Genomic DNA, 25,797 nt, shown 5'->3' with positions numbered 1-25,797 from the left:
CACACACACAAAAAAAAAATGTAAAACATTTTTTAACATTTTTTTAAACAGTACACCCTTTGGAAGTCCTCGACACAATATTTTGCTGCCTGTGCCATATCCCATAGCAGTCTCTTTCTGATGTAAAGCAGGGGCAAACTGAACAAGTGGTGCAGTTCATGCGACACAGAACACAACGACGCCTCCATGCTGTGCCCTTTTGGCCCTGAGGCACAGTCATGCCTGCAGTAATGAACTGTGGCATATGAACACTACTGGGGGCAGAGGTAGAGCGGGCAGCTTGGCACTGGGGGCTCCCAGTCGGAGTCGCTATCACTGTGAAAGAAAACATTAAAACAAATATTTGTATTGTATCCACCTTTTATCATCACATAAAATAAACAGATATGAATTGTATAGAGCAGAGGGAACAGTCACTGAGGTGAAGTGCTGTTCCATTCAACTCCGGCCATTTTTGTGGGCCTGCCCTCCCCTGAACAGCACCCAATGGCTATTTCATGTTGAAATGGGGAGGAGTAGCAGGCGCAGTGGCCATGTGTGTGTTTGCTGTTCTACTCCATTCCATTTGAATAAAAATATGGAAAATATCATCTTTAATAGAAAGAAAAGAAAACAAATATATATATAGCACTTACCCGTCCAGAAGTACGTCCTGTCCTTGTAGAAACAGATTCCTCAAACAAAAAATCTCTCACTTTCACTTTTTCACATTCACTTTAGACTTTGACTTCTCTTTTCCTGATTTATTCGCCATATCTTCAATGAAATCGTTGAAAAACTTTCCAAAATACTGCTGCCCGTAACAAGCCTCACAGCAACTCCTCTGATCGTCAAGGTGAGGATGGAGTTCGTTACGCGTGCGATTACAAACAATGGTGGTCCAACTCAAAACCATTATATACTGGCATTTACCTCAGCTCATTGGTTATCTACCCAGCTAGATTTCAAGAAGATCAGTGGTCATTGGGCAGAAATACAGTCAATCAACGAAGCTTCGCTAAAATGATTGGTGCACAAGGAAGTGATTGCTCGTTGTCTTCAAATCAGTTCACTTTGGTCAATACTCCCCGCAAAAAAAACAATGACGTTTGGCTGTTTTGCAAACATCCAGAGGAATGCACTGAAACCAACCATGACTAGATAAACGATGGTTTGCCGTGTGTAATTACGTCGAATGCTCAGTAAAAAATTGATAGAGATGGAATTCACGGCACAAACGGTTTACAAAATGTTTCGATTTTAGGCTATAAAAATGGATTTTATCAAAGAAAACTGCACTTCATTTGATCACTGGGACCCTCAGGAAGAGAAATAAGAGCAAGATATCAGAATGGGATTTACAAATAAATTCATTTAAAAATCCTACAATGTGATTTTCTGGATTTTTGTCACCTCATTTTGTCTGTCATAGTTGAAGTGTACCTATGATGAAAATTACAGGCCTCTCTCAACTTTTTAAGTGGGAGAACTTGCACAATTGGTGGCTGACTAAATACTTTTTTGCTAGGTCAGGGTCTTTCAGCCTCCATATATCCACTAGTTCTCATGTATCCATGATATTTGTGATCTCTATAAGTGCATGAGAGTGATTTCTTTTAAGATACATTGAGGTCCCTAACCGTATCATCTCACCACAATAAGTGATTCAGTCGTTGCTCGTGAGCCCAATAGATTTATAAATTCTGGGATCCCGGCTGGCATAGCGGTCTAAGTCACTGCATCTCAGTGCAAGAGGCGTCACTGCAGTCCCTGGTTTGAATGCAGGCTGCATCACATCCGGTCTATTGTGACGCCTCTAGCACTGAGATGCATGGCCAAAATTATGTTAACACCCCTTCAAATTAGTGGATTTAGCCATTTCAGCCCCAGCTGTTGCTGACCTGTGTATAAAATCGAGCCCATGCACTCTCCGTACACAAACATTGGAAGTAGAATGGCCCATACTGAAGAGCTCAATGTGGCACCATTATAGGATGCTTCCTTTCCATGTAGGCAGTTTGTCAAAAACTTTCCAAAGTGACTGACTGGGGTGAGTTCTCCTTTTATAAAAGCTGTACAATCTCTGTTTTGCAAGTAACAATCATTTTGTCTGACCATACTATGACAGTTCTCATAGCCATCTGTAATAGTGTCTCTGCCTTTTTTCAAAAGGTATTACTTTCAGCTTTGCTGTGTTATGGCTGATCGCAAGGATATCAATCAATTGAAATTGGGAGACTGGCTTACGCACTGGGGAGCAATGCCCAGCCAATCAATTATTATTTTTCTTTGCCCACACAAGGGCTTTATTACAGACAAACATTCTTCGGTTTCATCAGCTGTCCAGGTGGCTGGTCTCAGAAGATCCCGCAGATCAAGAAGCTGGATGTGGAGGTCATGGGCTGGTGTGGTTACACATGGTCTGTGGTTGTGAGGCCGGTTGGACGTACTGCCTAATTTTCTAAAATGACATTGGAGGCTTCTGGTAGAGAAATTCTGGCAACAGCTCTGGTGGACTTTGCTGCTGTCAGCATGCCAATTGCACACTCCCTCAAGTCTTGACATCTGTGGCATTATGTTACAACTGCACATTTTTTAAGTGGTATCGTGTCCCCAGCACAAGGGGCACCTGTGTAATGATCATGCTGTTTTAATCAGCTTATTGATATGCCACACCTGCCAGGGGGATGGATTATCTTTACAAATTTGTGCACAAAATTTGAGAAGAGTAAGATTTTTGGGGCATATGGAACATTTCTGGGATTGTTTATTTCAGTTCAAGAAACATGGGACCAAAACTTTACATGGCACTAGCGGAGCTTTGCTAGTTAGATGCACTATGCAGAAATTGCTCTGCCATTTCCTGGTTGCTAAAATTCTAATAGTTCACCTAATTTCAGTTTGATTAAAAAAGCATGCATCGTGTAGAGCAGGGCTCTCCAGCCCGGTTCCTGGAGAGCTGCGTTCCTGTAGGTTCACTCCAACCAGACTCTAGCACACCTGATTCTAATAATTAGTTGGTTGATAAGCTGAACCTGGTTAGTTACTGTGGTTGGACCAAAAACCAACAGGAAGGTAGTTCTCCAGGAACCGGGTTGGATGACAATTTGTTCTTAAACCATGACAGAATAATTCATTTAGACATTTTTATGCCCATCATAGGTACAAGGCCATCAGACTGTTAAACAGCCACCACTAACATAGTATGTTGGCAGCAGCCACTCAGACTCAACTCCAGCCACTTTAATAATGGAGAAGTTGATGTAAAAAATTTATCACTAGCCACTTTAAACAATGCCACTTAATATGTTTACATACCCTACATTACTCATATGTATATAATGTACTCGATACCATCTACTGCATCTTGCCTATGCCGTTCTGTACCATCACTCATTCATGTATTTTTATGTACATATTCTTCATCCCTTACACGTGTGTGTGTATAAGGTAGTTGTTGTGAAATTGTTAGGTTAGATTACTCGTTGGTTATTACTGCATTGTCGGAACTAGAAGCACAAGCATTTCGCTACACTCGCATTATCATCTGCTAACCATGTGTATGTGACATTTGATATGCACCATGTAAACCATGTAAGGAATACCTAGGATAGGATAAGTAATCCCTCTCACCCCACCCCCCCTAAGTTTTAGATGCACTATTGTTAAGTGACTGTCCCACTGGATGTCATAAGGTGAATGCACCAATTTGTAAGTCGCTCTGGATAAGAGCGTCTGCTAAATGACTTAAATGTAAATGTAAATGTAAACCGCTGTGAAATATATTTTCCAGCTGTTTTTACTTTCAGTTTTTTAAGCCTGATTAAGACTCAAACTAGATTTAACGGGAAGCATAGAAATGGCAATAGATATTGTGCTTATGTTGCTTTCAATTAGAATTAAAGATCTATAACACTTCTATGTGAATTTGATCGGGATGCCCAAAAATTAGCATATTGCTGCTTTTAAAGCAAAATTGCAGCTCCATGTGTGTCCCAGTCCCAACACGTGACATTGTGTCTGAAAGCATGGTACACTTATGTTACTGCTTCTCTTACCTCCAGTCCAGAGGGATTGTATTGGGTAGTTGCATTGTGACTGTGCCTAGATCAGTAATCCAGTTAATTTGCCAGAACAAGCAGTCGTGACACCATGCCAACCAGTACCCCCTGCTTCCAGAAAGACTAAACCAGCTAATTGTGTGGCTGTTGCAGAGGCACTACATCAGATTTTGTGGATATTCATCTTATCTCTCTGTGGCACATGTTACTGTCGCAGGAAACATGGTGTTTTGGCCCAAAGTACTGGTGCTCCAACTGTAACGCCATGCAGCTGGTAGCTAGACACAGGGAACATAGAGAGTACTAGACTCTCCCTCACAAATCTACATACATTAAATGTAACTCCAAGTCAGTCACACTTCTGTGAAATCAAACTGTCCACTTAGGAAGCAACACTGATTGACAATAAATTTCACATGCTATTGTGCAAATGGAATAGACAGCAGGTGGAAATTATAGGCAATTAGCAAGACACCTCCAATAAAGGAGTGGTTCTGCAGGTGGTGACCACAGACCACTTCTCAGTTCCTATGCTTCCTGGCTGATGTTTTGGTCCCTTTTGAATGATGGCGGTGCTTTCACTCTAGTGGTAGCATGAGACGGAGTCTACAACCCACACAAGTGGCTCAGGTAGTGCAGCTCATCCAGGATGACACATCAATGGGAGCTGTGGCAAGAAAGTTTGCTGTGTCTGTCAGCGTAGTGTCCAGAGCATGGAGGCGCTACCAGGAGACAGGCCAATACATCAGGAGACGTGGAGGAGGCCGTAGGAGGGCAACAACCCAGCAGCAGGACCGCTACCTCCGCCTTTGTGCAAGGAGGAGCAGGAGGAGCTCTGCCAGAGCCCTGCAAAATTACCTCCAGCAGGCCACAAATGTGCATGTGTCTGCTCAAACGGTCAGAAACAACCCACGTCCACAGGTGGGTTGTGCTTACAGCCCTGTGCTCTTCACAGATGAAAGCAGGTTCATACTGAGCATGTGACAGTCTGGAGACGCTGTGAAGAACGTTCTGCTGCCTACAACATCCTCCAGCATGACCGGTTTGGCGGTGGGTCAGTCATTGTATGGGGTGCATTTCTTTGGGGGGGCCGCACAGCCCTCCATGTGCTCGCCAGAGGTAGCCTGGCTGCCATTAGGTACCGAGATGAGATCCACAGACCCCTTGTGAGACCATATGCTGGTGCGGTTGGCCCTGGGTTCCTCCTAATGCAAGACAATGCTAGACCTCATGTGTCTGGAGTGTGTCAGCAGTTCCTGCAAGAGGAAGGCATTGATGCTATGGACTGGCCTGCCCATTCCCCAGACCTGAATCCAATTGAGCACATCTGGGACATCATATCACGCTCCATCCACCACAGACTGTCCAGGAGTTGGCGGATGCTTTAGTCCAGGTCTGGGAGGACATCCCTCAGGAGACCATCCGCCACCTCATCAGGAGCATGCCCAGGCGTTGTAGGGAGGTCGTACAGGCAAGTGGAGGCCACACACACTACTGAGCCTCATTTTGACTTGTTTTAAGGACATTACATCAAAGTTGGATCAGCCTGTAGTGTGGTTTTCCACTTTAATTTTGAGTGTGACTCCAAATCCAGACTTCCATGGGTTGATACATTTGATTTCCATTGATCATTTTTGTGTGATTTTGTTGTCAGCATATTCAACTATGTAATGAAAAAAGTATTTAATAAGAATATTTCATTCATTCAGATCTAGGATGTGTTATTTTAGTGTTCCCTTTATTTTTTTGAGCAGTGTATATTGGCAGTAGTCTGAACAGGCTGACATGGCATTGCACTGAACTTCCCTTTCCTGAAATCCACTGGCTCGTTGCTATCCCTACCCGCCCTGAAATTTCAAACCTTATCGCATTATGCAGCAGAGCTATGTTCATTCTGCTCCAGTCTAGACCAGTGTCCAGATAAGGATATCATGAGCCATTACACTGTAATAGGAGGCTGAGATCCTTCATCATACAATTACCATGAACCGGTGATATGCCAAATCCGCTATTGTTTCTTTAAAGAAAATTGCCTTTCTTCCACACTGTGTGGGGTGTGAAAGCAGGATGTGCAGAGATGTTAAAAATACAAAGCATTGAGACTTGTTAAGCAAACTTATTGGTACCAACTTCCAGGGCATGTTCCATATTGTCTGAGAGCCTTACACAATAGTAGGCTGATACAGAACAAGTTAAAAGGTAATTGCCTGTCCTCCGCCTTTTACTCATTTTGAATGTAAAGGAATGCAGTCCAGCGTCTGAATCTACTAACTTTGAAGGTTAAATCTGCAGGATTATTCATAAATATTATCCTCTAAAGTGCTTTAACCTATTTCATCAACAGAAAAAGCTAAACTCATCGTAGTCTCTTGTTCGACGCTGTTTAAGTAGGGATGGGCAGTTATTCACATACCCAAACGGACGTTAGTATTTCATTTACTTGCGAGACTAATTTGAGTACATAAATGCCTATTTGAATTAAAAGGCTTTGTCTAAAATTGTATTAAATTCTGTGACATAGCTACATACAATGAAAGACTATGCATTTCTAAATAGCTTGTTATATCACTAGAGGTCGACCGATTATGATTTTCAACGCCGATCCCGAATTATTGGAGGACCAAAAAAAGCCGGTTCCGATTAATCGGCCGTTTTATAAATATAACTTTTTTTTCCCTTTTCATGACAATTACAACAATACTGAATGAACACTTATGTTAATACATTAATAAAATCAACTTAGTCTCAAATAAATAATAAATCATGTTCAATTTGGTTTAAATAAGGCAAAAACAATGTTGGAGAAGAAAGTAAATGTACAATGTGCCAGCAAACGTTTAAGTTCCTTGCTCAGAACATGAGAACATATGAAAGCTGATGGTTCCTTTTTAACATGAGTCTTCAATATTTCCAGTTAAGTTTTAGGTTGTAGCTATTATAGGACTATTTCTATATACCATTTTGTATTTCATAACCTTTTGACTACTGGATATTCTTATAGGCACTATAGTATTACCAGCCTAATCTCGGGAGTTGATAGGCTTGAAGTCATAATCAGAGCTGCGCTTCAAACATTGCGAATAGATGCTGGGAAACGCAGGAAAGTGCTGTTTGAATGAATGCTTACGAGCCTGCTGCTGCCTACCACCGCTCAGACTGCTATATCAAATCATAGACTTAATTATAATATAATAAACACACATATGAGCCTTAGGTCATTAATATGGTCAAATCCGGAAACTCCTCTAGAAAACAAAACGTTTATTTTTTTCAGTGAAATACAGATACGTTCTGTATTTTATCGACCAGAAGTCTAAATATTGCTGTTACATTGCACAACCTTCAATGTTATGTCATAATTATGTAAAATTCTGGTAAATTAGTTATGGTCTTTTGTTAGGAAGAAATGGTCTTCAGACAGTTCAACGAGCCAGGCAGCTCAAACTGCTGCATATACCCTGACTCTGCTTACACTGAACACAAGAGAAGTGACACAATTTCCCTTGTGAATATTGCCTGCTAACATGAGTCTTTTGCAAATATGCAGGTTTAAAAATATATACTTGTGTGCTGATTTTAAGAAAGGCATTTATGGTTAGGTACATTGGTGCAATGATTGCACTTTTTTCACGAATGCGCTTTTGTTAAATCATCACCTGTTTGGTGAAGATGGAAGTAGGCTGTGATTCGATGATAAACTTAACAGGCACCACATTGATTATTTGCAACACAGGACAAGCTAGTTAAACTAGTAATATCATCAACCATCTTTAGTTAACAACACTGTCATCTCAGATTTTCAAAATATGCTTTTGAACCATAGCTAAACAAGCATTTGTGTAAGAGTATTGATAGCCTAGCATAGCATTAAGCCTGGCATTCAACATGCAACATTTTCACAAAAACAAGAAAAGCATTCAAATAAAATAATTTACCTTTGAAGAACTTCGGATGTTTTCAATGTGCAGACTCTCAGTTAGATAGCAAATGTTCAGTTTTTCCAAAAATATTATTTGTGAAGGACAAACCGCTCCGTTTTGTTCATCACGTTTAGGTAAGAAGAAAAACGAAAATTAAGTCATTACAACGCAAACTTTTTTCCAAATGAACTCCATAATATCGACAGAAACATGGCAAACGTTGTTTAGAATCAATCCTCAAGGTGTTTTTCACATATCTATCGATGATAAATCATTCGTGGCAGTTTGATTTCTCCTCTGAAGAAATGGAACGCGCATGGACCTGGAGATTACGCAATAATTTTGATGCAGGACACCGGGCGGACACCTGGTAAATGTAGTCTCTTATGGTCAATCTTCCAATGATATGCCTACAAATACGTCATAATGCTGCAGACACCTTGGGGAAACGACAGAAAGTGTAGGCTTATTCCTGGCACATTCACAGCCATATGAGGAGACATTGGAACACAGCGCCTTCAGAATCTGGGGCATTTCCTGTATGAAATTTCATCTTGGTTTCGCCTGTAGCATTAGTTCTGGGGCACTCACAGATAATATCTTTGCAGTTTTGGAAACGTCAAGAGTTTTTTTCTTTCCAAAGCTGTCAATTACATGCATAGTCGAGCATCTTTTTGTGACAAAATATCTTGTTTAAAACGGGAACGTTTTTTATCCAAAAATTAAAAGAGCACCCCCTATCTCGAAGAAGTTAACTAGTGATTATGTTAAGATTGTTTTTTATAAGTTTAATGCTAGCTAGCAACTTACCTTTGCTCCTTGCTGCACTCTCATAACAGGTTGTCAGCCTTCCACGCAGTCTCCTCATAATCGGCGTCCAAAAATGCTGATTTCCGATTTAAGAGAACTTGAAATCGGCCCTAATTAATCTGCCAAGCCGATTTAAATCGGTCGACATCTAATTGTCACTTAGTCAAAGCAGCTCTGTCAGAGGCTCCATTTTGAGCATGCAACGTGGGAGATTTGTAAGCAATGCAACATTTTATTATAATTACAGAATTAATTTGGCTAAATGAGTATGCCAGGGTGATTCTCACAATCTTAGTTTCAAAGATTTCAAACATGAAATCTTTAAAGACATGCATCAACAAATTTCCTTTTTAGTCATTAATATCAAGGTCTGAAGTGTTTGAGCATACATTTTTAAAACATTTACTGACAATTTAACACCTTTTTGAACATATTTTCCAAAACAAGTCCTTAATCTCATTACATGAAGGTTCTGAAAACGTCAAGACCATTAGGAAAGCTAATACATTTTCACATAAAAATTAAAAAATATTTGTTACTTGAAACTCTGAAATAATTTTTTTTTTTTTATTTAAAATGTTTATTTGATTTTGACTGACTTCTCTCATTACCGCAACACCTTCCTCAATCTTCAACCTAATATTTTTTACATTTCATTGACACCTGACATATTTTCAAAATGCGGCAAGCCTGAAAGAACGTAACGTATAGATTCTGCATATGCATTTAAAAGCAAACTTTTCCATTCATTAAATTAACATTAAATGGACACGGGTTCGGAAATGAGGTTGATTTTGGTAATGATACTAAGACTGAGGCATAGTTAAAAACATGACATGGATTTAAGTTCAATCAATTTTGCAGTGCTTCAAAAGTACATAACAGGCTAAAAACAAAACACATAAACACATACAAAAACATTAGAGCACATATCACTACACACACTGGCCTGTACAGTGTCCCTTGGGATGACGTTTCTATGACCCCAAGCACTGGTGCAGCTTCTTTATCTTTAAGCCAAAGTTTTCATGCATTTTGCAAGCACATATTTCTGTCTGACTCTTTGCTGGCCAATCCAAAGTGGCTTAAGTTTAAAGATTTGTATTTTTTATTGCACCATCATTTAACCAGGTAGGCCAGTTGAGAACAAGTTCTCATTTACAACTGCAACCTGGCCGAGATAAAGCAAAGCAATGCGACAAAAACAAGAGATACACAAACTACAGTCAATAACACAATAGAAAAATCAATGTACAGTGTGTGCAAATGTAGAAGATTAGGGAGGTAAAGGCAATAAATAGGCCATAGAGGTGAAATAATTACAATTTACCATTAACACTGGAGTGATAGATGTGCAGATAATGACGTGCAAGTAGAGCCTTGGAAAGGTTGTGCCTTGGATTCTCAGACTTCTATGAAGATTTGCCATAGTGTCTGTCAGGGCTCTCTTACGGAATATCTGGCTCTTTTCCGAATTTCTCCGGATTCCCATTTATTACAGTGGAGACTTCACCTTGATGAAGGAAGCGGCTAATGAGTTTGCGCATTAGTCTTCTCTGGCTGTTATTGAATAATGTTCTCTGATGACCTCTCTTTGTAGTTTTCTGGACCTATCTGCCTTCCATGTTGTCAATTACCTGCTTCCTCTTGGCCATCATCTCAATTATTTTCTTTAGGTTAACATTCTCTTTGGTCTTCTCCAGCAGCTTTTCTGTGTAGCGCAACTTTGACCTCAATTTGGATTGTTTTCTTTCTTCGATTCTTCTTTCTGGGTGATTTTCTTGGTGCTTGTGTCTCTTCTTTTAGGAGTTGAGTTGATGGCAGGGACATTTACCTGCTGAGGTGAGAATGGCAGTTCTCTTGAGGAGGCTGTCTTCTTGAAGACTTTGAATAACTTCATTTTGCCTCTTGAACATGTTGAAGTGTATTGTCTTCCTCGCTTCATGGTATTATGTCCAATACAGCTTTTAGATGTTTATTTTTTCTGTAATACCTCTTGAGTTTTCCCACCACTGTGCTTCGTTTATGTTGCTGCTTTGTCAGATCTGGAGTTTTCTTGATTTTACAATTTTGCTTATTGTTTTTGCGATCTAGAAATGGAAAGGAAGCATGAAAGGAGCATGTCTCAAAACATGGGGGAAATCGTACTGTTATGGACACGTCATCTTATAGTAAAGACTGAATGGCTTACAGACTGTGTGGACATCCTATAGTATCTAAATGGCTTACTAATTCTGTGTGTGGTGGATGTGTGCGCGTGCATGTGTAGACTTCTAAACATTTGTAGGGTATTGAGTTCTTATAGACACTGTGAGGGCATAGGCTTCCTGTAGACCTATATGCTAATTACTCTTGCTGTAACTTCTCCAACCCCTAACCTCTCTTGTCTTCTTTCTGTACTCTTCCAGCAGTTCTGGGTTGGTGTAAGCTTTCTCTGAATTTTGTCAGCCTACAGTAAAGCTTTCTTTTTGACACTTGCTGATTGTCTCCAATTAAACAGGACAATAAAGAAAAATATCAACAGTTAGTAAATAATATTTAAATTAATAGTTCATTATATATATTAAATAGTCAGTATGATTAAATTCTCATTACCAAAACAGAAGTTCTCTCTACCACAACTAGCCTTAAATTGCAATGGTAAGTGAAAATGGTGTTGCGAAGGATAAGGAACCGTAGCATGTTTTGCTAACAATGGAGAAGACATGATGACTAAGCACATTTTTATCACTCAATGTACATAATTAGACATTAATTAATGAATTATATTTTCATAGATTTAAAAACTTAACCTTTTTCTAAATGTGGGAAACTACCTGTATCGGTAATGATAATCAATACTGTCGTGTATGCAGTCTGACGAGATTGTTTAACTTTTAACTGGAGAAATATAAAGATCTGCTTACCTGGTAGCCATCTTGAAGGTACTGGCAGATTTGTTGCTTCATTCAAAATCAAACGTTATTTAAAATTCTCTGTGTAAACAGTCCAAATGTTGCATAGGATGAGAACATCAGTCATGGACACTTTTTCCACCATTTTTTTTATTTTTATACATGAATATTCGGTTAATAATTTATCATTTGAAAACATCTATTATAACATCCATTTATTTTTTTCAGGATATTTTAATTTGACTCTTAAATTACAACATAACAACATACATTCAGACAGAGCTGGACGCGTTGCGGTAATTAGAATTGCAGCAGAACGCATCATTTTTCACCAGTACTTAAAACTGTCAGGATTTGGCCAGGGTTGTTCCGGTTTTTGGTCACTAGATGCCCCCATTGTGCCTTTTGACCTTTTCTTTTCCCTTGATCCCCATTATTATTTGCACCTGTGCCTCGTTTCCCCTGATTGTATTTAAACCCTTTGTTTTACTCAGTTCTTTGCTCTGTGTTTGTATGTTAGCACCCAGCCCTAGTACTCTGTGAACTCTTGTTGATCCCGGTGGACTCTCTTGTGGAATTCTTTTTTTTGTTCTTGTTTGTTTGTTTTTTAAGTATCTTTTGAGGCTTTTTTGTGCTATACCTTCCACCTTGTGGATTTACCTTTATGTTTTGGAGGATTACCTTTGTTCTTGTGGAATTCCTTTTGAGGTTGTGGAGTTACATGTTTTCCTGAAGAACTTCACTTTTTACTTCATTAAATACACCGTCTCAAGTACTGCTGTGTCTGCCTCATCTTCTGGGTTCTGCTGACTATTCGTGGCTCAGTTGGTTTAGTGACTGTTTCTCACTCCGGAGAACCTGGTTCGTAACCGGGTCCTGACAAAAACGAAATATATTATGCTCCATATATGCATACATTTGGTTATGCTACAGTAGAAACAACATGATATACAGAAAATAAGGCATGCACTTTGATATGCACCATGATTAGCTGAGATAACAAGTGGGCTGGACATGCTGAGTGATGAGTGTGGATTGGTCTGCAGTGTTGCATCTTGTCTATATAATGAGCTGCTCGTAATGCAGTTTTCGAAAGATATAACTTTAACCACGGGTAATTACAAATATTTTGCTGCTGCTCTCAACATTGCTGCCCTGAATTTATCAGATGCTATCGACAAAGGCCAGTGTGGAAAAACTTCTGGATGACGATCGTGCCATGCAATGCTGTTTCTAAAAATAACATGTTTTGAAATCGGTGGAACACAACCGGCCAAACAAGCTGTGTAACCTAAACAGAAACACAGGGGTTGCCATGAAGATTTCATCCATGTATACAGGTAAGAATCTAGCTACAGATTCAGACATTATGTTTCTAATTTTTGTTAACATTTTCATTGCAGGCTTCAGCTTGCTGTTAGCTAGCCAGCTGGAGTTCGATGCCTGGCTTGCTAACCAAATAACGTTAGTTTCATTGTTAACTTTAGCTTGCTATGACAATTTGTTTGTATTGCTAGTAACGTTACTCATCGGATTGGGATTATATTTCATATTTTAGCTAATGTGACTAAACAAAAGACCCCAAGTTAAAGCTTGCTGTTAGCTAGCTAACGTCAGCTGAGGTTACGTGGCTAGCTAACATTAACGTGTGTGTGTAACGTTAGTGTAGTTCTCAGAATGCCATTCCGCATTGCTAGTTATAGCCTAATGTTAGCTAGCTAACATTGAACCTATTGGGTTAACTTTAGCTAGCTATGACAATATGTTTGTATTGCTTGCTGTTAGCTAGCCAGCTGATGTTAGATGGCTGGCTAGCTACAGTAGCTAGCCAGCCCTGTATGAACTGTGTAGTGATATCTCAGAATGCCATTTCGCATCTATATAATAAGGCTAAAATATTTATCTGGAATTTATATTTCAGCATCAATCAGTAGAATACGCCTGACTCTAATCCACCAGTCTTACAGTTACCAAAACTCACCAATTTTCCCCTTGACTGGTGCTTCGGCCTTATCAAGCGGCGCTTCAGAAAGACCAGAGTGAACAGAGTGTCTGAGATTTCTAGTGTTGTGAAGGACAGCGCGGGTCAACATCTCACAGCTGGTTGGACTGGAGGATGGTACAGTACTGGTGGAAAGCTATGGCTGGCAACAACACCTGGCTCTGTACTTCAGGCTGCTGCCACAGAGCAAGCAATTCCAGCACATCAGGTAAAAAAATATTTTCATTAAGGTTATTCTTATCAATACTTGGGAGGTGAATTGATCTTGTGCAGGGTTGTAATGTCTTCTGATTTTTGTTATTCCCTGTTTTACAGGTTCGATGCTCTGGTGCTGTCACCAAGGAGTTTTTGGGAGGTCGGGAACATGGTTCAGCTTCTGCGCATCCTTCCTCACATAGTCTGCCTATAAAATCACCACCTGGACTGGACACAGCTAGACAAATGTATATTTTTAACAAGATCAGGGAGTTTTGCGACGAAGAAGCCAGGGACATCACATGCCCTGTACCAAAGTCAAGGGCAAGACCGAAACAGGCTCTCCAAAATATACATTCTCTTGTTCATGCATGGTTTGGACGGCCCAGTCATCAGCACTATCTGCAGTGCCTCTATTCACATGACTCTCTCCTAACACATACGTTGCTGCTAATATTAAATGTTTTTATCCTGCTGCTCACCCACTTTACCCCTGATTGTATACATATAACTCATCAATCACTGATAGATAGTGTTAATATAAATGTCTATTTCTGATATTGCTACTATGCAAGTAACCATTTGGCTGCACAGTTTACACCGTCTGTAGAGACCACCCACTTAGCAAAATATTGGTATGTGTGGTCGTAACATACCACAACAATATTGTGTGACCGTATCAAGTGTCATTTACAGAAATATTTGGCGCATGCATCTTTATGTACTGTACATGAGTAACTCACTCAGGTTGCATGGCCTTAACTTATGTATGGAATACTGTGAAAAGTGCATGTGTAACAGTTTATAAAGTATGTAAATGTGCTGGTGTGAAAGAATTTGGGCAGTGGTGTGAAGTATTTTTATTAAAGTACTTTCTTGTGGTACCTGTACACTACTTTACTTTTTTTCTATATTTTTGGGGGCTACTTTTACTTCACTACATTCATAAAGAAAATTATTTTTACTCAATACATTTTCCTTGACACCCAAACTACTTGTTACATTTTGATAGAAATTGTCCAATTCACACTTATCAAGAGAAGATCCCTTACTGCCTCTGATCTGGCCCACTCACTAAACACGTGCTTTTTTTTTGTAAATTGTCTTGAGTGTTGACGAGAGCCAGGGGCACACTCCAATAAATGGAATTGTGCCGTCTGGTTTAATATAAGGAATTTAAAGTGATTTATGATTTTACTCTGACAATTGAGTTGTTTTTTTACCACTGAATGTGGCTGGGGGTTATAGCATTTATTTCACGTAACCCATCAATTTATACAATTGTGTCTGGGTAAGTGTCTATAATATTTATCTGGACACTGATTGTTCCTTATTGTAGGCTACTATTACCTTTTTAGTCTTAGTCTTTACTACACTACTCACTGTTTTAACACGACCTCATGCGAATCCTTAAAGAGATGGGTGGGGCTGGTTTAAGAGGGTGTGAACAATGTTGAATGGGTGTAGACAAGCGAGAACTCCCAGTTGGTCCTTTTCTCAAAAGTGAGTTTACAAGTTGATCAACTTTCAAAGCAGAATTACTTGCCCATTGTTCCTAATTGCAGTGTATGCTATACCATTTTGTATCTCTGAGTCTCTACTTTTATTCAATTTCAAATGTTGCTACATAAGACTGATTTGAACTGGTGAGTCACATTTGCACAGTGAGTGCATTGAAAAGGTAAATATATTGTAGACTAGGTGGGGTTCAGCTGAAACTCATACTGAAACTCACCCCCCCCTTTAAGATTTAGATGCACTATTGTAAAGTGACTGTTCCACTGGATGTCATAAGGTGAATGCACCAATTTGTAAGTCGCTCTGGATAAGAGCGTCTGCTAAATGACTTAAATGTAAATGTAAATGTAATACTTTGTGGCTGTGGTAACTAGTGACTACCCTCACCCCTTCTATCTTAATAAGGGCTTGTATATTTGATGAAGGTTGGGTTGTCGAGTTTGTATTCATCCTCCTGCTTGCTGGCGGACATAAGTCCCCTCGTTGGAGAGAGAAATCCAAAAGGATAAGTAATAACACTTCCAACTGTAAAACATTTATTCACCAAATTATGTTAATGTTAAAATTATTTCATATTATTTCCAATGTTGAGTCACTGGTGTTTATCAGCCTGTTGTCAAGCTAGCTAACACAAGTTGGGGACGATGAAATAACAGAAGCCCATTTTTAATGACTGAAGCGAAGTGGGTGATGGAACTGCTGGACGACGCGAGCAGCAAAAATGGGAGAGGGACATAAACAGGGCGGGGCCATAGTTGGGGGAAAGCTGAAATTTATGCAAATACTCCGACATCTTTTGCTATTAACCAATCGAAGCTCAATATAATTTCCAGATCCTACTGGATTGGCTTATACCTTGCCTGCTTGCTAGCACCAACATGAGGGCGAAGCAAGTGTCGCCATCTGAATTTACGCGTTAAAAAGAATCTCGGACATGTCAGACGTGAAAGCTATGATGAACAACTAAACTAACTAATCAATCAAATTTAATCAAATTTATTTATAAGGCCTTCTTACATCAGCTGATGTCACAAAGTGCTGTACAGAAACCCAGCCTAAAACCCCAAACAACAAGCAATGTAGAAGCAATGCAGGTGTAGAAGCACGGTAGCTAGGAAGAAACCTAGAGAGGAACCAGGCTATGAGGGGTGGCCAGTCCTCTTCTGGCTGTGCCGGGTGGAGATAATAACAGAACATGGCCAAGATGTTCAAATATTCATAAATGACCAGCAGGGTCAAATAATAATAATCACAGTGGCTGTCGAGGGTGCAACAGATCAGCACCTCAGGAGTAAATGTCAGTTGGCTTTTCATAGCCGATCATTCAGAGTATCTCGACCGCTCCTGCTGTCTGTAGAGATTTGAAAACAGCAGGTCTGGGACAGGTAGCACGTCCGGTCAGGGTTCCATAGCCGCAGGCAGAACAGTTTAAACTGGAGCAGCAGCACGGCCAGGTGGACTGGGGACAGCAAGGAGTCATCAGGCCAGGTCGGTCTGAGGCATTGTCCTAGGGCTCAGTTCCTCCGAGAGAGAAAGAAAGAGAGAAAAAGAGTGCATACTTAACATACTTAAATTCACACAGGACACTGGATAAGACAGGAGAAATACTCCAGATATAACAGAATGACCCTAGCCCCCCAACACATAAACTACTGCAGCATAAATACTGAAGGCTGAGACAGGAGGGGTCAGGAGACACTGTGGCCCCAACCGATGATACCACCGGACAGGGCCAAACAGGAAGGATATAACCCCACCCACTTTGCCAAAGCACAGCCCCCACACCACTAGAGGGATATCTTCAACCACCAACTTACCATCCTGAGACAACCCAAGGGGGGGGCGCCAACCCGGACAGGAAGATCACCAGTAAGCCAGTGACTCAGGACCTGTAATAGGGGTGGAGAAAGGGGGACCGGCCAGGTGAGACAGCAAGGGTGGTTCCTTGCTCCAGTGCCTTTCCGTTCACCTTCACACTTCTGGGCCAGACTACACTCAATCACAGGACCTACTGAAAAGATCAGTCTTCAATAAAGACTTAAAGGTTGAGAACGAGTCTGCGTCTCTCACATGGGTAGGCAGACCATTCCATAAAAATGGAGCTCTATAAGAGAAAGCCCTGCCTCCAGCTGTTTGCTTAGAAATTCTAGGGACAGTAAGGAGGCCTGTGTCTTGTGACCGTAGCGTAGTGTACGGGTAGTTATGTACGGCAGGACCAAATCGGAAAGATAGGTAGGAGCAAGCCCATGTAATGCTTTGTAGGTTAGCAGTAAAATCTTGAAATCAGCCCTTGCCTTAACAGGAAGCCAGTGTAGAGAGCCTAGAACTGGAGTAATATGATCAAATTTGTGGGTTCTAGTCAAGATTCTAGCAGCCGTGTTAAGCACTAACTGGAGTTTATTTCGTGCTTTTTCCGGGTAGCCGGAGAGTAGAGCATTTCAGTAGTCTAACCTAGAAGTGACAAAAGCATGGATACGTTTTTCTGAGTCATTTCTGGACAGAAAGTTTCATATTTTTGCAATGTTACATAGTTGGACAAAAGCTGTCCTTGAAACAGTCTTGATATGTTCTTCAAAAGAAAGTTCAGGGTTCAGTGTAATGCAGATGTCCTTCACAGTTGTATTTGAGACGACTGTACAACCATCAAGATTAATTGTCAGATTCAACAGAAGATCTTTGTTTCTTGGGACCTAGAACAAGCATATATGTTTTGTCTAGGTTTAAAAGTAGAACATTTGCCGCCATCCACTTCCTTATGTCTGAAACAGAGGCTTCCAGGGAGGGCAATTTTGGGGCTTCGCCATGTTTCATCAAAATGTACAGCTGTGTGACATCCGAATAGCAGTAAAAATTAACATTATGTTTTCAAATTACATCACCAAGAGGTAAAATATATAGTGAAAACAATAGTAGTCCTAAAACGGAGCCTTGAGGAACACCGAAATTGACAGTTGATGTGTCAGAAGACAAACCATCCACAGAGACAAACTGATACCTTTCCAACAGATAAGATTTAAACCAGGCCAGAACTTGTCTGTGTAGACCATTTTCCGTTTCCAATCTTTCCAAAAGAATGTGGTGATCGATGGTATCAAAAGCAGCACTAAGGTCTAGGAGCACGAGGACAGATGCAGAGCCTCAGTCTGATGCCATTAAAAGGTCATTTACCACCTTCAGAAGTGCAGTCTCAGTGCTATAATGGGGTCTAAAACCAGACTGAAGCATTAAGAATACATTGTTAGTCTTCTGGAAGGCAGTGAGTTGCTGCGCAACAGTTTTTTCAAAATGTTTTGGAGGGGAAGTTCCGATTTTTTAAAATTTTTCTGGGTCAAGGTTTTGTCATGTTTGTCCATGTCTTCCCTGTGCTCCCATTCTATCCCCTGCTGGTCTTATTAGGTCCTCTCTATCCCCTCCAATCCCGATTGGTCACTCTCTCGCTCTCTCTTCTCTCTAGGCAGTTCCGTTCCTTCCTGTCGGTTCCTTGTTTAGAATTCACCGTGCTGTGATTGTGTATCGCCCTGTCCTGGCTCGTGTTTTTGCCTTCATCAGATGCTGCGTGTGAGCAGGTGTCTCTGCAATCCTGTCAGCTACGGCCCTGAAGACCGGGTCCCTGCAGTCTGTAAGCCCTTTCTCCTGTTATTCCTCCCCCTCCCCGTACAGACTAGAGGATTTCATTATTCCCTGTTTGGACTTGAATAAACTCTGTTTCTGTTAAGTCGCTGGGTCCTCCGTTTCTCATGACAGAAGAACGTGCTGGACCCAGCAACTTCACGTCATCGATGAGTTGCTGCGCAACAGTTTTTTCAAAATGTTTTGAGAGGAATGGAAGATTCGATATAGGCCGATAGTTTTTAAAATATTTTCTGGGTCAAGGTTTGGCTTTTTCAAGAGAGGCTTTATTACTGCCACTTTTAGTGAGTTTGGTACACATCCGGTGGATTGAGAGCCGTTTATTATGTTCAACATAGGAGGGCCAAGCACAGGAAGCAGCTCTTTCAGTAGTTTAGTTGAAATAGGGTCCAGTATGCAGCTTGAAGTTTTAGAGGCCATGATTATTTTCATCAATGTGTCAAAATATATAGTACTAAAAAATTGAGTGTCTCCCTTGATCCTAGATCCTGGCAGAGTTGTGCAGACTCAGGACAACTGAGCTTTGGCGGTATATCCAGATTTAAAGAGGAGTCCGTAATTTGCATTCTAATGATCATGATCTTTTTATCAAAGAAGTTCATGAATTAATCACTGTTGAAGTGAAAGCCATCCTCTCTTGGGGAATGCTGCTTTTTAGTTAGCTTTGCGACAGTATCAAAAATACATTTTGGATTGTTCTTATTTTCCTCGATTAAGTTGGTACTGCACGGTCCTGTCTTTCCAAGCTAGTTGGAAGACTTCCAATTTGGTGTAGAGCCATTTCCGTTCCAATTTTCTGGAAGCTTTCTTCAGAGCTCGGGTATTTTCTGTATATCAGGAAGCTAGTTTCTTATGACACATGTTTTTAGGGGTGCGACTGCATCTAGGGTATTGTGCAAGGTTCAATTGAGTTCCTCAGGTGGTTAACTGATTTTTGTACTTTGACGTCCTTGAGTAGGTGGAGGGAGTCTGGAAGGGCATCTAGGAATCTTTGGGTTGTCCGAGAATTTATAGTACGAATTTTGATGATCCTTTGTTGGGATCTGAGCAGATTATTTGTTGCGATTGCAAACGTAATAAAATGGTGGTCCGATAGTCCAGGATTATGAGGAAAAACATTCAGATCCATAACATTTATTCCAGTTAACAAAACTAGGTCCAAAGTATGACTGTGGCAGTGAGTAGGTCCGGAGACATGTTGGACAAAACCCACTGATGATGGCTCCGAAAGCCTTTTGGAGTGGGTCTGTGGACTTTTCCATGTGAATATTAAAGTCACCAAGATTAGAATATTATCTGTTATGACTACAAGGTCCGATAGGAATTCAGGGAACTTAGTGAAGAACGCTGTATATGGCCCAGGAGGCGTGTAAACAGTAGCTATAAAAAGTGATTGAGTAGGCTGCATAGATTTCATGACTAGAAGCACAAAAGACGAACATTTCAGTTTTTTTTGTAAATTGAAATTTGCTATCGTAAATGTTAGCAACACCTCTGCCTTTGCGGGATGTGTGGGGGATATGGTCACTACTGTAACCAGGAGGTGAGGCCTCATTTAACACAGTATATTCATCAGGCTTAAGCCATGTTTGTCAGGCCAATCACATCAAGATTATGATCAGCCATTAGTGCATTGACTATAACTGCCTTGGAAGTGAGGAATCTAACATTAAGTAGCCCTATTTTGAGATGTGAGGTATCACAATCTCTTTCAATTATGGCAGGAATGGAGAAGGTCTTTATTCCAGTAAAGATTGCTATGGCGAACACCGCCATGTCTAGTTTTGCCCAACCTTGGTCGAGGCACAGACAGTCTCAATGGGGATAGCTGAGGTGACTACGCTGACTGTGCTAGTGGCAGACTCCACTAAGCTGGCAGGCTGGCTAACAGCCTGCTGCCTGGCCTGCACCCTATATCATTGTAGAGCTAGGGGAGTTAGAGCCCTGTCTATGTTCGTAGATAAGATGAAAACACCCCTCCAGCTAGGATGGAGTCCTTCACTCCTCAACAGGCCAGGCTTGGTCCTGTTTGTGGGTGAGTCCCAGAAAGAGGACCAATTATCTACAAATTCCATCTTTTGGGAGGGGCAGAAAACAGTTCTCAACCAGCGATTGAGTTGTGAAACTCTGCTGTAGAGCTTATCACTCCCCCCTAACTGGGAGGGGGCCAGAGACAATTACCGACACATCTTTCTAGCTGATTTACATGCTGAAGCTATGTTGCGCTTGGTGACCTGACGGTTTCATCCTAACATCGTTGGTGCCGACTTGGATAACAATAACCCTGTTAGAGGTCGACCGATTATGATTTTTCAACACCGATGCCGATTATTGGAGGACCAGCGGGGCCGATATCGATTAATCGGCCGATTTAAAAAAAAACTTTTGTAATAATGACAATTACAACAATACTGAAATAACACTTATTTTAACTTTATATAATCCTTTATATAATCCTTTATATAATCCATCAATAAAATCTATTTAGCCTCAAGTAGATAATGAAATATGTTCAATTTGGTTAAAATAATGCAAAAACAAAGTGTCGGAGAAGAACCTAAAAGTGCAATATGTGCTATGTAAGAAAGCTAACGTTTCAGTTCCTTGTTCAGAACATGAGAACATATGAAAGCTGGTGGTTCCCTTTAACATGAGTTTTCAATATTCCCAGGTAAGAAGTTTTCGGTTGTAGTTATTTTAGGACTATTTCCCTCTATACCATTTGTATTTCATTAACCTTTGACTATTGGATGTTCTTATAGGCACTTTAGTATTGCCAGTGTAACAGTATAGCTTCCGTCCCTCTCCTCGCTCCTCCATGGGCTCGAACCAGCAACACAACGAGAAAGCCACCACTTCGAAGCAGCGTTACCCATGCAGAGCAAGGGAAACAACCACCCGCTCAGAGCTAGTGAAGTTTGAAACGCTATTAGCGCCCGCTAACTAGCCAGCCATTTCACTTCGGTCACCCCAGCCACATCTCGGGATTTGATAGGTTTGAAGTCATAAACAGCGCAAAGCTTGACGCACAACGAAGAGCTGCTGGCAAAACGCATGGAAGTGCTGTTTGAATGAATGTTTACGCGCCTGCTTCTGCCTAGCACCGCTTAGTCAGATACTTAGATACTTGTATGCTTGTATGCTCAGTAAGATTATATGCAACACAGGACACGCTAGATAATATCTAGTAATATCATTAACCATGTGTAGTTAACTAGTGATTATGATTGATGTTTTTTATAAGATAAGTTTAATGCTAGCTAGCAACTTACCTTGGCTTACTGCATTTGCGTAACAGGCAGTCTCCTTGTGGAGTGCAACGAGAGAGAGGCAGGTCGTTATTGCGTTGGACTAGTTAACTATAAGGTTGCAAGATTGGTTACCTTATCTCCCCTGGGGCGGCAGGGTAGCCTAGTGGTTAGAGAGTTGGACTAATAACCGAAAGGTTGCAAGTTCAAATCTCCGAGCTGACAAGGTACAAATCTGCCGTTCTGCCCCTGAACAGGCAGTTAACCCACTGTTCCTAGGCCGTCATTGAAAGTACGAATGTGTTCTTAACTGACTTGCCTAGTTAAATAAAGATTAAATAAAGGTGTAAAAAAAAAAGTCAAATCGTCGCCCAAAAATATCATTTCCGATTGTTATGAAAACTTGAAATCGACCCTAATTAATCGGCCATTCCGATTAATCGGTTGACCTCTAAACCCTATACACTCTACACTCGCCAGTTTTAGCTTTAGCCAGCACCATCTTCAGATTCGCCTTAATGTCGGCAGCCCTGCCCCCTGGTAAACAGTTTATGATCGTTGGATGATTCATTTTATGTCTAATACTACGGGTAATGGAGTCGCCAATGACTAGGGTTTTCAATTTGTCAGAGCTAATGGTGGGCGGCTTCGGCGTCTCAGACCCCGTAATGGGAGAAATAGAGACAAGAGAAGGCTTGGCCTCTGACTCCGACCCGCTGCTTAATGGGGAGAACCTGTTGAAAGTTTCTGTTGGCTGAATGAGCGACACCGGTTGAGCGTTCCTACAGCATTTCCTTCCAGAAGCCATGAGAACATTGTCCGGCTGTGGGGACTGTGTGAGGGGATTTATACTACTATCTATACTTACTGGTGGCACAGACGCTGTTTCATCCTTTCCTACACTGAAATTGCCCTTGCCTAACGATTGCGTCTGAAGTTGTGACCGGAAATTAAACACTAATCGTAGATTCAGTAGTGTTAATTGGTAAGACCCAGACAGATTATTATTTTTTTATCATGAATTGGCTAATTTGCTAGCCAGCTAAAGACATGTGGCAAATTAGTTTTCCCATTTGTTTTCAGGGACTAAAGAGGGCACCTGATTGGCATTTCACGCAATTGGCTTAGCAGAAGGAAAGAGTTATGCTTAACTCATTTGGAGGTAAGACTTTCAACATCTGATGGAAAAATGTAAATGCAGCCAATTATGTTCAATCTAATCTAAGTTATTTGTGCATTCTGTTGAGTCTGTTTACCTAACGTTTGCTGACTTTCTCTTACGATATTGTGTTGTACCGTTGGGTTTGTCTTTACTAGTTAAAATTAGAGGATAAGTTATTTTACTACTCTTAATGTAAACAACTTGATCAAGTCTATAAATATGCAAAACTTAACAAAACAATTGCACATTTAAGAGGTTGTTGTGGCTTCAGCAACTTGAACCACCACTGGAATTTGAGCAGTGAGGTTAATATCTCCCCTCTTATCTGTGCTTGTTCCAGGTTGAAGGATATCCCACCCTGACACCTGGGCAGATGTAAAGAACTTGAGATCCCCCCAGCCACCAGGACAATCACCATATCCCAGGATTTGTTTCAGGGGTGTGCAACATCACAATGTTGCACCAGATATAACATCTGCTAATCTGTGATGTGACCAATAAACTTTTATTTGATATAGAAATAGATTCATCCAGGTTATTGTTTGTCATGCAGATTGTTCAGGTCATTGTAATTTATGACGCTCTTTCTAAAATACAGATGTGACTTCTGGGGGATTGCACTGTGTGAAAGTCTTAAATTTAGACCACAATTAGTTGAATGAGGTGTTGGTAAAGGGCTGGAACAAAAACCTGTAAACTCCAAGCTATTTAAAGGAACAGTCAACTAAGTGCATGTAAACGTCTTGACCCACTGCAATTGTGATACAGTGAATTGTAAGTGAAATAATCTGTCTGTTAACAATTGTTGGTAAAATTACTTGTGTCATGCACGAAGTAGATGTCCGAACCGACTTGCCAAAACTCTAGTTTGTTAACAAGAAATTTGTGTAGTTGTTGAAAAACTAGTTTTAATGACTCCAACCTAAGTGTATGTAAACTTCCGACTTCAACTGTATGTACCCCACACATAGTGCAACGAGAGAGAGGCAGGTCGTTATTGCGTTGGACTAGTTAACTATAAGGTTGCAAGATTGGTTACCTTATCTCCCCTGGGTTCTGTAGGGTTCCTCAGTCAAGCAGTGAGTATCAAACACAAAGACCAGGGAGGTCTTCCAATGCCTCACAAAGGGCAGCTAAAAATTAATGCAGACATTGAATATCCCTTTTGAGCATGAAGTTATGAATTACACTTTGGACGGTGGATCAATACACCCAGTCACTACAAAGATGCAGGTGTCCTTCCTAACTCAGTTACCGAAGAAGAAGGAAACCAAGAGGAAGGAAACAGTTAGAGTAAAATTGGCTGGGATATGACAAAATGGAGAATGGATTAACAACATTGTAATTTCTAAACTATACTAACCGAAATGACAGCGTGAAAAGGAAGCCTGTACAGAATAAAAATAAAAGAAATTCATTTTATGAATACAAAACCTTATGTTTGGGTAAAATCACTGAGTACAACTTTTCATATTTCCAAGCATGGTGGTGGCTTCATCATGTTATGGGTATGCTTGTCATCGGCAAGGTTTTTTTATTTTTTTATTTAAATAAACCGAGGTAAGCAGGGAAAAAATGCATGAAGATGTTGGTTGATCTGCTCTACGACGCACACAAGCTTCAGGGGATCTGAAGGTAACCCAGGACCTGGCTGTAAAAATTGCAAAAAGTGCATATGGGGTAAAATGAGCCAAAAATAATGTGACCAAACCTGAGTTTTATTATATCTCTCGGATATAGGACAGACACTTCAAAATCTTGTTCCGTATTATTTATTTATTTTACTGTGTTTTGCTATTTATGAATTATTCAATGCGTTTCTATGGGCTCTAGCAGTAAATCAAATCAAAGTTTATTTGTCACGTGCGCCGAATACAACAGGTGTAAACCTTACAGTGAAATGCTTACTTACAGGCTCTAACCAATGGTGCCAAAAAAAGGTGTGTGTGTGTGTGGGTAAGTAAAGAAATAAAACAACAGTAGAATGACATTTGAAAAAAATAGTAGCACGGCTAAATACAGACACCTGTTAGTCAGGCTTATTGAGGTAGAATGTACTTGTAGGTATTGTTAAAGTGACTGTGCATATATGATGAACACAGAGTAGCAGAAGCGTAAAAAGGGTTTGGCGGGTGGGTGGGACACAATGTAGATAGCCCAGTTAGAGCAACGGTTGGTCGGGCCAATTGAGGTAGTATGTACATGAATGTATAGTTAACGTGACTATGCATATAAGATTAACTGAGAGTAGTAGCAGAGTAAAAGAGGGGTTGGGGACACACACACAATGCAAATAGTCTGGGTAACCATTGGTTACCTGTTCAGGAGTCTTATGGCTTTGGTTAAAAACTGTTGAGAAGCCTTTTTGTCCTAGATTT

General features: G+C 40.6%; 1 protein-coding gene across 2 annotated transcripts in view; it reads left to right on the top strand.

Annotated features, from left to right (window-relative positions):
* The window catches only part of LOC123999505 (kelch-like protein 25), a 48,546-nt gene that overhangs the window by 18,065 nt on the left and 4,684 nt on the right, over window positions 1-25,797 (top strand). The window contains exons 3-4 of one of the 2 annotated variants that reach the window (XR_006832474.1): window positions 23,341-23,419; window positions 23,760-24,235. The exons of the other annotated variant lie outside the window; for it this stretch is intronic. The gene's annotated coding sequence lies outside the window, so the exon portion shown is untranslated. Of the gene's footprint in view, window positions 1-23,340; window positions 23,420-23,759; window positions 24,236-25,797 lie in introns of those variants that run through there. 2 annotated transcript variants of the gene reach the window in all.

The sequence above is a fragment of the Oncorhynchus gorbuscha genome, linkage group LG02, assembly GCF_021184085.1.
Source record: "Oncorhynchus gorbuscha isolate QuinsamMale2020 ecotype Even-year linkage group LG02, OgorEven_v1.0, whole genome shotgun sequence".
NCBI classification, from domain to species: Eukaryota; Metazoa; Chordata; class Actinopteri; order Salmoniformes; family Salmonidae; genus Oncorhynchus; species Oncorhynchus gorbuscha.
The sequence above is the reverse complement of the archived record's forward strand: the minus strand, read 5'-3'. Positions and strand labels throughout refer to the sequence as shown.